This window comes from Lactuca virosa, chromosome 5 (assembly GCF_052849685.1).
Source record: "Lactuca virosa cultivar CGN04683 chromosome 5, Lactuca_virosa_CGN04683_v6, whole genome shotgun sequence".
In the NCBI taxonomy this organism is placed as follows: Eukaryota; Viridiplantae; Streptophyta; class Magnoliopsida; order Asterales; family Asteraceae; genus Lactuca; species Lactuca virosa.
Window position 1 is genome coordinate 349264733 of NC_136430.1, and position 8825 is coordinate 349273557.

Sequence of the window (8825 nt, forward strand, 5' to 3'; positions counted from 1 at the left end):
CTTTCTTACCCTCAAGGTATTTTTGGTCAACAACCTAAGCATACATAATCTAGAAAATTACAAATTTTGATACCACATTGGAGCTCTTTAGGAATTCTTCAACTCTTTGAATATTTGATATTTGATTTCTTTCAATTCACCATTTTCTTTGATTTGATTTTTGGTATCTTCAACTTTTGAATTTCTTCTGAATTTTGATCTTTGATCTTCATAATTTGACTTGAACGCTCCAAAATTCTTACAACTTTTCTTGTAATTCTCTCCCTTTTTTTCAATTTTTTTTACATGTACCTCACTTTTTCTTTCTCTCTCAAAACCTACATGCTTAAGCAAGGGCGCTCCACTTCAACCTTTATTGGTTAAGATATTAGTCTAATGTGCAATGACTACTTAAGCTTTCCTGGATACATTTCAGGTTTAGGCTGCTAAACATATTGCATCCCTCAAACTAAGTGAGGTTGTGTTTTTGACCCATGATTTCACTAGAATAGAGAGGCCACAAATGCACTAGAACGTGTATAGGCTTAACTAAACATTTGGGTCCTCATAGAATCATCAAATGCAATACTAGCATGAATCCTAATTACTTTTTACCATAATTTTGGAAATTAAATCCTAGCAATTTTATGCAAAAATTTTTATATAATGCCTAAAATTAAGATAATAATTCGACTAATATAATCAACCCCCTACCCCACACTTATTTCAGGCAATGCCCTCATTGCATGGTATGCAGATCATAAAATTAAAAAGAGGGAGAAAAAGGAACAAACTTCCCTGGGATAGAAGATGCACTCGACTCATGGAAAGAAACTTCAAACTTGTTAGATCAGATGGACTCGGAAGCGTACAAGAAAAAGGCAACCTCCTAAATTGTTGAAAAACTCCCCCACGTCAAAGGAAAGTGTAAACAATGTCGTGGCAGCCGCGATAATTCTTCAACGAAACGTGATAAGGAAATTCTAGGCATGGGAACAGCTCATCCATACCATGATAATAAATATAACGCCACTTGAATCACGGAGACTACTTGAAGTACGAGATCAGGCTCGGAAAATGACTAGAAAAGCACCACGTCGTGGTGGATATCACCACGTCGTGGTAAACCAAACAAAACACTTTGTGGTTTTTAAAACTGCGACACCACGTCGTGGTGTCAGATACCGCGTCGTGGTGGCCTTGAAAAGTGAGATTCGGAAGGCGAATAGAGCTGCAACGTGAACTAAAATGACACCATCTCTTCCATACAGCTTTAGGTCATGACCCTTCACTCTATGACTCAATTAGACCCCCGAAAAATGCTCTCAAATCACGCTTCTCTCGACGTTCTCTTATACCTTCACTCTAACGAACTTTCTTGTGCCAAATATACCCTTACTTGACTCTTAAATATAACCTAGAACCAGGACAAAGGAAATAGTAATAAAAGTAGGAAAAACATCCAAACAACCAAATCATCCACAAAACATAAAACAAACCAAAGAAAACCATAATAAAGGACCAGTCTAAAACAAAACAAAAAAAAACAAAGAAAAGGATAAAAACTCAATCTTCTTCATCATCACCAGCTCCACCACCACTGCTTCCAGCTCCACCCAACTGCTCTCGCCAAATGTCGTCCCATGTTGGAACATGTGGGTACGCAGAAGGAAAATGCTCAGGACGAGATACACACATAGAGCTCATCAAATGATTTAGGCTCATGTTGGTGTAGTTTGTAGCTCTAGACATGTAGTCCTCATATCGTCTCCTTGCCGCACTGTAGGGATCCATGGGCATCTCATCTTCTTCCGGCACCACTGGCTCATCTGCTCCGGCTTCATTACCCCGTTGCCTTCCACGGCTTGGAACCCGGTGCCGTGGAGTATCATCAGGAATGCTAAAACCAGCCATTCCATGATCAACAACAATTCGAGCCCTCTTATAAAGAAGAGTGGAAAAGGGCTTTTGGGGCTCCACTGTAAGCATAGAAGCCTCCCGCTTCTCAAAAATACCAAAAGATCGCGCGAGTCGGGTAATCCACATACCGCCATAAAGCGGGGACCCACGTCTGTCCTTGGCTGCCCGAACTGTAAGGAACTCAGCCAGGTGAAAAGGTAAATCAGCATAAACCTCATTTGAGGTGAGAACCCACAAAAAGAAAACATCCACAGTGGGACATTTATCCCCCTCCTGACGTTCATTTATGGTATTAGTGATCAGGCGGTGTAAGAGGCGGTGAATTGGCGACCGGATGTCGCTTTCCTGTGCAGTACCCTTGTGGTAAACCCCATTAGCAATATAATGCCAATGGTCCTCTGCTTTGAACCCTTCGATGTTCCTAATGGAGGCTGCTATAAATTGTTGGTACAATGGTGTATGGACTTCAGCTGGAAGGTAGATGACAACCCGTAGTGCAAAATCAGCTATGCTTAAGGAACGTCTTTCCCCTCCAAGGCAAAAAGTAAGATTATCATCCGCATATATCCCGTCTTTTCTTGCGAAAGATACTGTGGCAAGAAACTCATACACTAACTCCTTGTAAACCACCTCTTGAATCTCAAAAATGCATCTCCAACCCAAACACATAAACTGTCCATGAACTCCATTAAATACCTTGTCAAGGTAAGGCTCCATAGCCTCCATCAAACCCGAATTTCCAATCCAGTGTCAATCAACCTCAGCTGGAACATGCACCTTTCTTTTCTTAAGTAAGTCAAGCTTAACAGTCCAACGCGCATGTGTCTCAGGTGCAACATCCCGTGGAAAAGAATACCATGGAAAATCGCGAGTAACGGGTTGACTTCTTCTGGACCTGCTAGTCATTCCTTTTAGGGAAAAAAAACAAGAAACCGATGAAGAGAAAGAGGAGTTCTTCGTGGAGGCTGGCACGACGAGAGAGGTGGGGTGGTGTAAAAAGGTGAAATTGTTTTGACTTAAGTTTAAAAACCCTAAATTGACAGTAGTAATATCCGTTGCCACGATGTGGTAGAATAACCACGTCGTGGTGTCGTAAATAATCCCGATTTTTCGTGTTCTGGAAAATCACCACCTCGTGGTGGTTCTTACCACGTCGTGGTTGGTTACAAATCAATTTTAATTATCAATTTCTTAAAAATAATCACCCCACACTCATTCTATGCCATACCCCACAACAAAACTCCATAACAAATCAGAAGAACGAGAGACTAAAAACCTAACTAACACAAAAACCAATAAAAGAAAAGGAAAGAAAAGGAAAGAAAATGCAAACTCAAAACCACAGGTTGCCTCCTGCAAGCGCTTCTTTTTTAGGAGTCATGAGTCGGACTCCTTCCCACGTTACGTTGTTTCAGCTCGTGTGAATTTGACGATTTCACCCTCCCTTTCTTCACTTTCCATTCCTTCCTCGTAATGCTTCACTCGATGCCCATTAACCTTGAAAGGGGTCCCGTATCTTGAAATAAGCTCGATAGCTCCATGTGGGAAAACTTGTTTGACAACAAATGGCCCGTCCCACCTTGTTTGCAATTTACCCGGAAAACGTTTCAACCTTGAATTGAAAAGTAGCACCTTTTGTCCTTCATGAAAATCTTTATTACCCTAAAGCCTCATATCATGCCACTTCTTAGTTTTGTCTTTATAAATCAAAGAACTTGTGTAGGCTTCGTTTCTAAGTTCTTCAAGGGCATTCATTTGCATCAACCGGTTGGCACGCAGTTCATCTAGCTCAAAATTACATATCTTCAAAGCCCAAAATGCTTTATGCTCTATCTCAACTGGAAAGTGGCAACTCTTCCCATAAACCAACCTATATGGTATAGTACCAATAGGTGTTTTGAAAGCTGTTCTAAACGCCCATAGTGCATCATCAAGCTTATCCGACCATTCCTTTCTATTACTTCCAACCGATCTTTCTAATATTCTCTTCAATGCCCGATTTGTAACTTCAGTTTGCCCACTTGTTTGAGGATGATAGGATGTTGAAAATCTATGGTGGACACCATATTTTTGCAACACCTTAGCTAACTGATCATTTGCGAAGTGGGTGCCTCGATCACTAATTAGAGCCTTTGGAACTCCAAATCTTGAAAATAACTTTTTGAGGAAACATACCACTACTTGAGCATCATTTGAGGGTAATGCTTGTGCCTCCGCCCATTTGGATACATAATCGACTGCTACCAATATGTATTTATTTCCCTTTGACATTGGGAAAGGTCCCATGAAGTCAATTCCCCAAATATCAAATATTTCACAAACTTGAATGCTATTTTGGGGCATCTCATTTCGTGATGAAATGTTTCCCGACCTCTGGCATGAATCGCATTCTTTGACAAATTTTGTAGCATCTTCAAAAATAGCAGGCCAATAAAAACCCGAATCAAAAACCTTCTTTGTCGTATATTGCGCTCCATGATGTCCTCCGGTTGGCCCGCTATGACAATGCTTCAAGATTTCACGACTTTCCTTCCCGAATACACATCTTCTTATCATACCATCAGCACAACTACGAAAGAGGTATGGCTCATCCCAAAAGTAATACTTAATTTCTGAAAAGAATTTCTTCTTTTGTTGGCGGGTCAAGTCGTTTGGAATGTATTCACTTGCTAAATAGTTAGCTATATCTGCAAACCATGGAATCTCTCCTGCTATAACCAATAAAGATTCTTCAGGAAATTCATCTCCAATCTTGTTTTCTTCTAACTCCTCCAAGTGCGGGTTTTGCAATCTCGATAGATGATCGACAGCCACGTTCTCCATCCCCTGTTTATCTCGTATTTCGATGTCAAATTCTTGTAGCAGCAACACCCAACGAATCAACCTTGGCTTAGTATCTTGTTTAGCAAAAAGATACTTAAGGGCAGAATGGTCGGTAAAAACTATGGTTTTTGACAAAACCAAATATGAGCCAAATTTATCAAATGCAAAAACCACTGCTAGTAGCTCCTTTTCTGTAGTGGTGTAGTTCTCTTGTGTTGGGTTCAAGGTCTTACTTGTATAGTAGATAGGCTGAAAATGCTTGTCAATTCTTTGTCCCAAAACAACTCCCACCGTAAAGTCACTAGCATCACACATAAGCTCAAAAGGAAGACTCCAATCTGGAGCTATCATAATAGGTGTAGTAGTCAACTTTTCCTTCAACAAATGAAATGCATCAAGACATTCTTTATAAAAGTTGAATGGGGCATCCTTCAAAAGAAGTTGAGTCGAGGGCCTTGTGATCTTCGAAAAGTCTTTAATAAAGCGTCTATAAAATCCTGCATGGCCTAGAAAGCTTCTTACCCCCTTGACATTTGTTGGAGGTGGTAATTTGGCTATAGTATCAACCTTCGCTCTATCCACCTCTATCCCCATCCTTGAGACCTTGTGACCTAACATAATTCCTTCCTTCACCATAAAATGACATTTCTCCCAATTGAGAACAAGGTTGGTCTTCTCACATCTTGCTAGCATTAGATCCAAATTGGATAAACAATCTTCAAAAGAGGACCCGAAAACCGAGAAGTCATCCATGAAAACCTCCATAAACTTCTCGATCATATCATGAAAGATAGCCATCATGCACCTTTGGAAAGTGGCTGGTGTATTGCATAACCCAAAAGGCATGCGTCTATATGCAAATGTTCCACTTGGGCATGTAAAAGTGGTCTTCTCTTGATCTTGTGGGTCAATTGGAATTTGAAAGTACCCTGAGAAACCATCAAGGAAACAATAATAAAGATGACCGGACAACCTCTCGAGCATTTGATCGATGAATGGTAGCGGAAAATGATCCTTGCATGTTGCATCATTAAGCTTTCGATAGTCAATACAAACGCGCCACCCGGTAACTGTCCTTGTTGGGATCAACTCGTTAGCTTCATTAGTGACCACTGTCATTCCTCATTTCTTTGGCACAACATGTACTGGACTCACCCATGTGCTATCAGATATTGAGTAAATGATACCAACATCTAATAGTTTCACCACCTCCTTTTTAACTACTTCTTGCATGTTTGGGTTGAGTCTTCTTTGGCGTTGTACTATGGGTTTAGCTCCTTCTTCTAAATTGATCTTATGAGAACAATAGGCTGGACTAATTCCCTTGATATCAGTGATCTTCCATGCAATGGCACCTTGTCTCTTCTTTAGAACTTTAACTAGGCTTTCTTTCTCGTGTTTTGCTAGGTAAGAAGCAATGATGACTGGCTTTTGTTGTTCTTCTTCTAAGAATGCATACTCCAGGTGTTCGGGAAGGGCTTTCAGCTCGACTTTTGGTTTTGCGTCAGCCACCACGACGTGGTGATCCTGCCACGTCGTGGTGTCATGGTTTTTAATTCCGGATCGCGGAAAAAAACTTTGCCACGTCGTGGCATCCTCACCACGTCGTGTTGCCTCTTCTGTCTCTTTTATTGCTTCATTGTACTCGCCTTCTTCCAATAACTTCTCTAATTCTTGTAGATCGAGTTCGGGATCAAAATTTCCTTCATCAAGCACCATAAATCCCTCATTTTCTTTTTCTTTCCAACCCGCTAGCTCTTTTTCCAGTACTTCATCCAACACATCAACTGAAAACGTCGTATCATCACTCATCCTTGAATGTTTGATCGCCCAATTAACACCAAAAGTCACTGCTTCTTCTCCAACACGTAACGTAAGCTTGGATTTCCTTATATCAACCAAAGCTTGGGCGGTGCTCAAGAATGGCCTTACAAGAATGATCGGGACTTGTTCATCTTCCTCCATATCCAAAATAATAAAATCCACGGGGAAAACGAACTTGTCAACTTTCACTAGCAAGTCCTCACAAATACCCCTTGGAAATGTCATAGTTTTATTGGCCAAATGAATAACCATGCGGACCGGTCTTGGTTCGGGAAGGTCGAGCTTCTTGAAAAACGAATAGGGCATTAAGTTAACACTTGCTCCCGAGTCAGCTAGAACATGACTAGTTGTAAGATTTCCAAATTGGCATGGCAAGGTTATACTTCCTGGATCCCCTATCTTCTTTGGTAGCATGTTTAACATAGCAGCAGAACAAGTTTCATTCAACACTACCTTAGATAGCCCCTCCATCTTCTTGCGGTTTGTTAACAAGTCCTTGAGAAATTTGGCATATTTAGGCATTTCAGCTAAAGCCTCAAGGAATGGAATATTGATTTCAAGAGATTTTATGCGATCTAAGAACCTCCGGTATTCTTCAGCATGCTTCTCTTGAATTGCTCTGCTTGGGAAGGGAAGTGGTGGACGATATGGCTTCACCGGTGGGGTATTTTTCTTCTCAGTTTCTTGCCACGCCGTGGTAGATTCACCACGTCGTGGTGATTGCCCAGACTCGTTTTCTTTATTTTCTTCTTGTCTTTCCTGTTCCGCTTCTAGTTTGTTTATGTCAATAGGGGTTAAGTGAGTGATAATTTTCCCGCTTCTAGTGGTGATGGCTTGAATGTGAGCTCCTCTCGGGTTTTGTTCGGTATTTCCCGGAAGTCCTCCCGGTGATCTTTCATTTAATTGGCTTGCTAGTTGCCCGAGTTACTTCTCTATAGTGAGGATTGAAGCTTGTTGATTTCTAACCAGTGCTTGTGTATTTCTCATTGTCTCTTGTTGTTCCCTCATGAATACTTGCTGTTCTTTTATCGCTGCTTCAGCTCCTTCGTGCCTTTTTTCGGAAGCGGCTATAAATCGGGTAATCATATTTTCCAAGTCAGATTTCTTTTCAGCTTGTGGTTCCTCTTTTTGGTAAAACCCTCTTCCTTTTTGTTCATATTTCTCTTCCTTAGCCTTTTTGTATTCTTCATAAGGTATCCAATTTTTCTTGGGTTTTCTCCAATTGTCATCAAAACGATCACCGCTCGAGTAGAAAGCTTGAACCTTCCGCTTTCCATTTTCATCAAGGTCACAATCTCTAGTCAAATGAGGCATGTTACAATTTTCACACCCAACCCGAATAGCATGGATTGTTTGATCCATCTTAGTCATTCGCCTATCCATGTTGTGCAACATCGCCAAAACTGCCGCCATATCCTCCGAAGCAGCATTAACCGATCCTTTTGCTAATTCATTCCTTGGATTATGGTATTCTCTAGAGTGTTTAGAGAATTCTTCAATTAGCTGTTTTATCACCGGGGGTGCCTTCTTTGTGAGTGGTCCTTGAGAATCAAGGAGCTGGCTAGTTGTCACATTTACTCCATCATAGAAAATGGAGACTTCTTGTTGACTGTTCAGATCATGATGTGGGCAGTTCCTCAACAAACTCTTGTATCTTTCCCATGCCTCATAAGGTGACTCTCCAGGTTGTTGCTCAAAGTTGGCTATGGCTTTCTTCAACTTCGCTATCTTTGAGGGTGGGAAAAATTGATCAATGAATTCTTCTTTCATCTTGGCCTAAGTAGTAATGGATCCGGGAGGAAGTGATTTTAGCCAATCTCTGGCGGCCCCCTTGAATGTAACGTGTAACATACGAAGCAATACAGTTTCGTGAGCCTCATTTGGAACATTGAAGTAGTCAGCTATGTCGTTGACCTCTTCTAGATGTTTATACGCGTCTTCGTGATCCTTACCGTAGAATGGGAGTTCCTTAAGTTGTGCGAGTATGTGGCCCTTAAGCTCGAAGTTGGCATTTGCCGGAATCGCGGGTTGCACGATTCCTGGACCGGTATCTTCACGCATCTTCTTCTTCCACTCGCCCATGGGAACTTCGTCAATGTTAGCCATGGTGTTGTCGGGTTCGTCTTCTAGGTCACTTTCGTTATCAAATGTAAGATCTTTTTCGTCTCCTTCTGTTTCGTATTCGGTGTCCTCCTTCTTCGGGTCTTCGTCCGCCAAAGAGGTGCTGGATCCTCCTGATTTACTGCTCTTTTTCTTGGAAAACACAGATTTGAGATTCT

At 41.3% G+C, this 8825-nt stretch overlaps 1 non-coding gene across 1 annotated transcript; it reads left to right on the plus strand.

Moving 5' to 3' along the window:
* Positions 1-8161: 8161 nt before the first annotated feature.
* Positions 8162-8268, plus strand: LOC145118063 (small nucleolar RNA R71). The gene has a single exon (XR_013713047.1). It is a non-coding gene; the product is annotated as a small nucleolar RNA R71 (small nucleolar RNA).
* Positions 8269-8825: the final 557 nt, after the last annotated feature.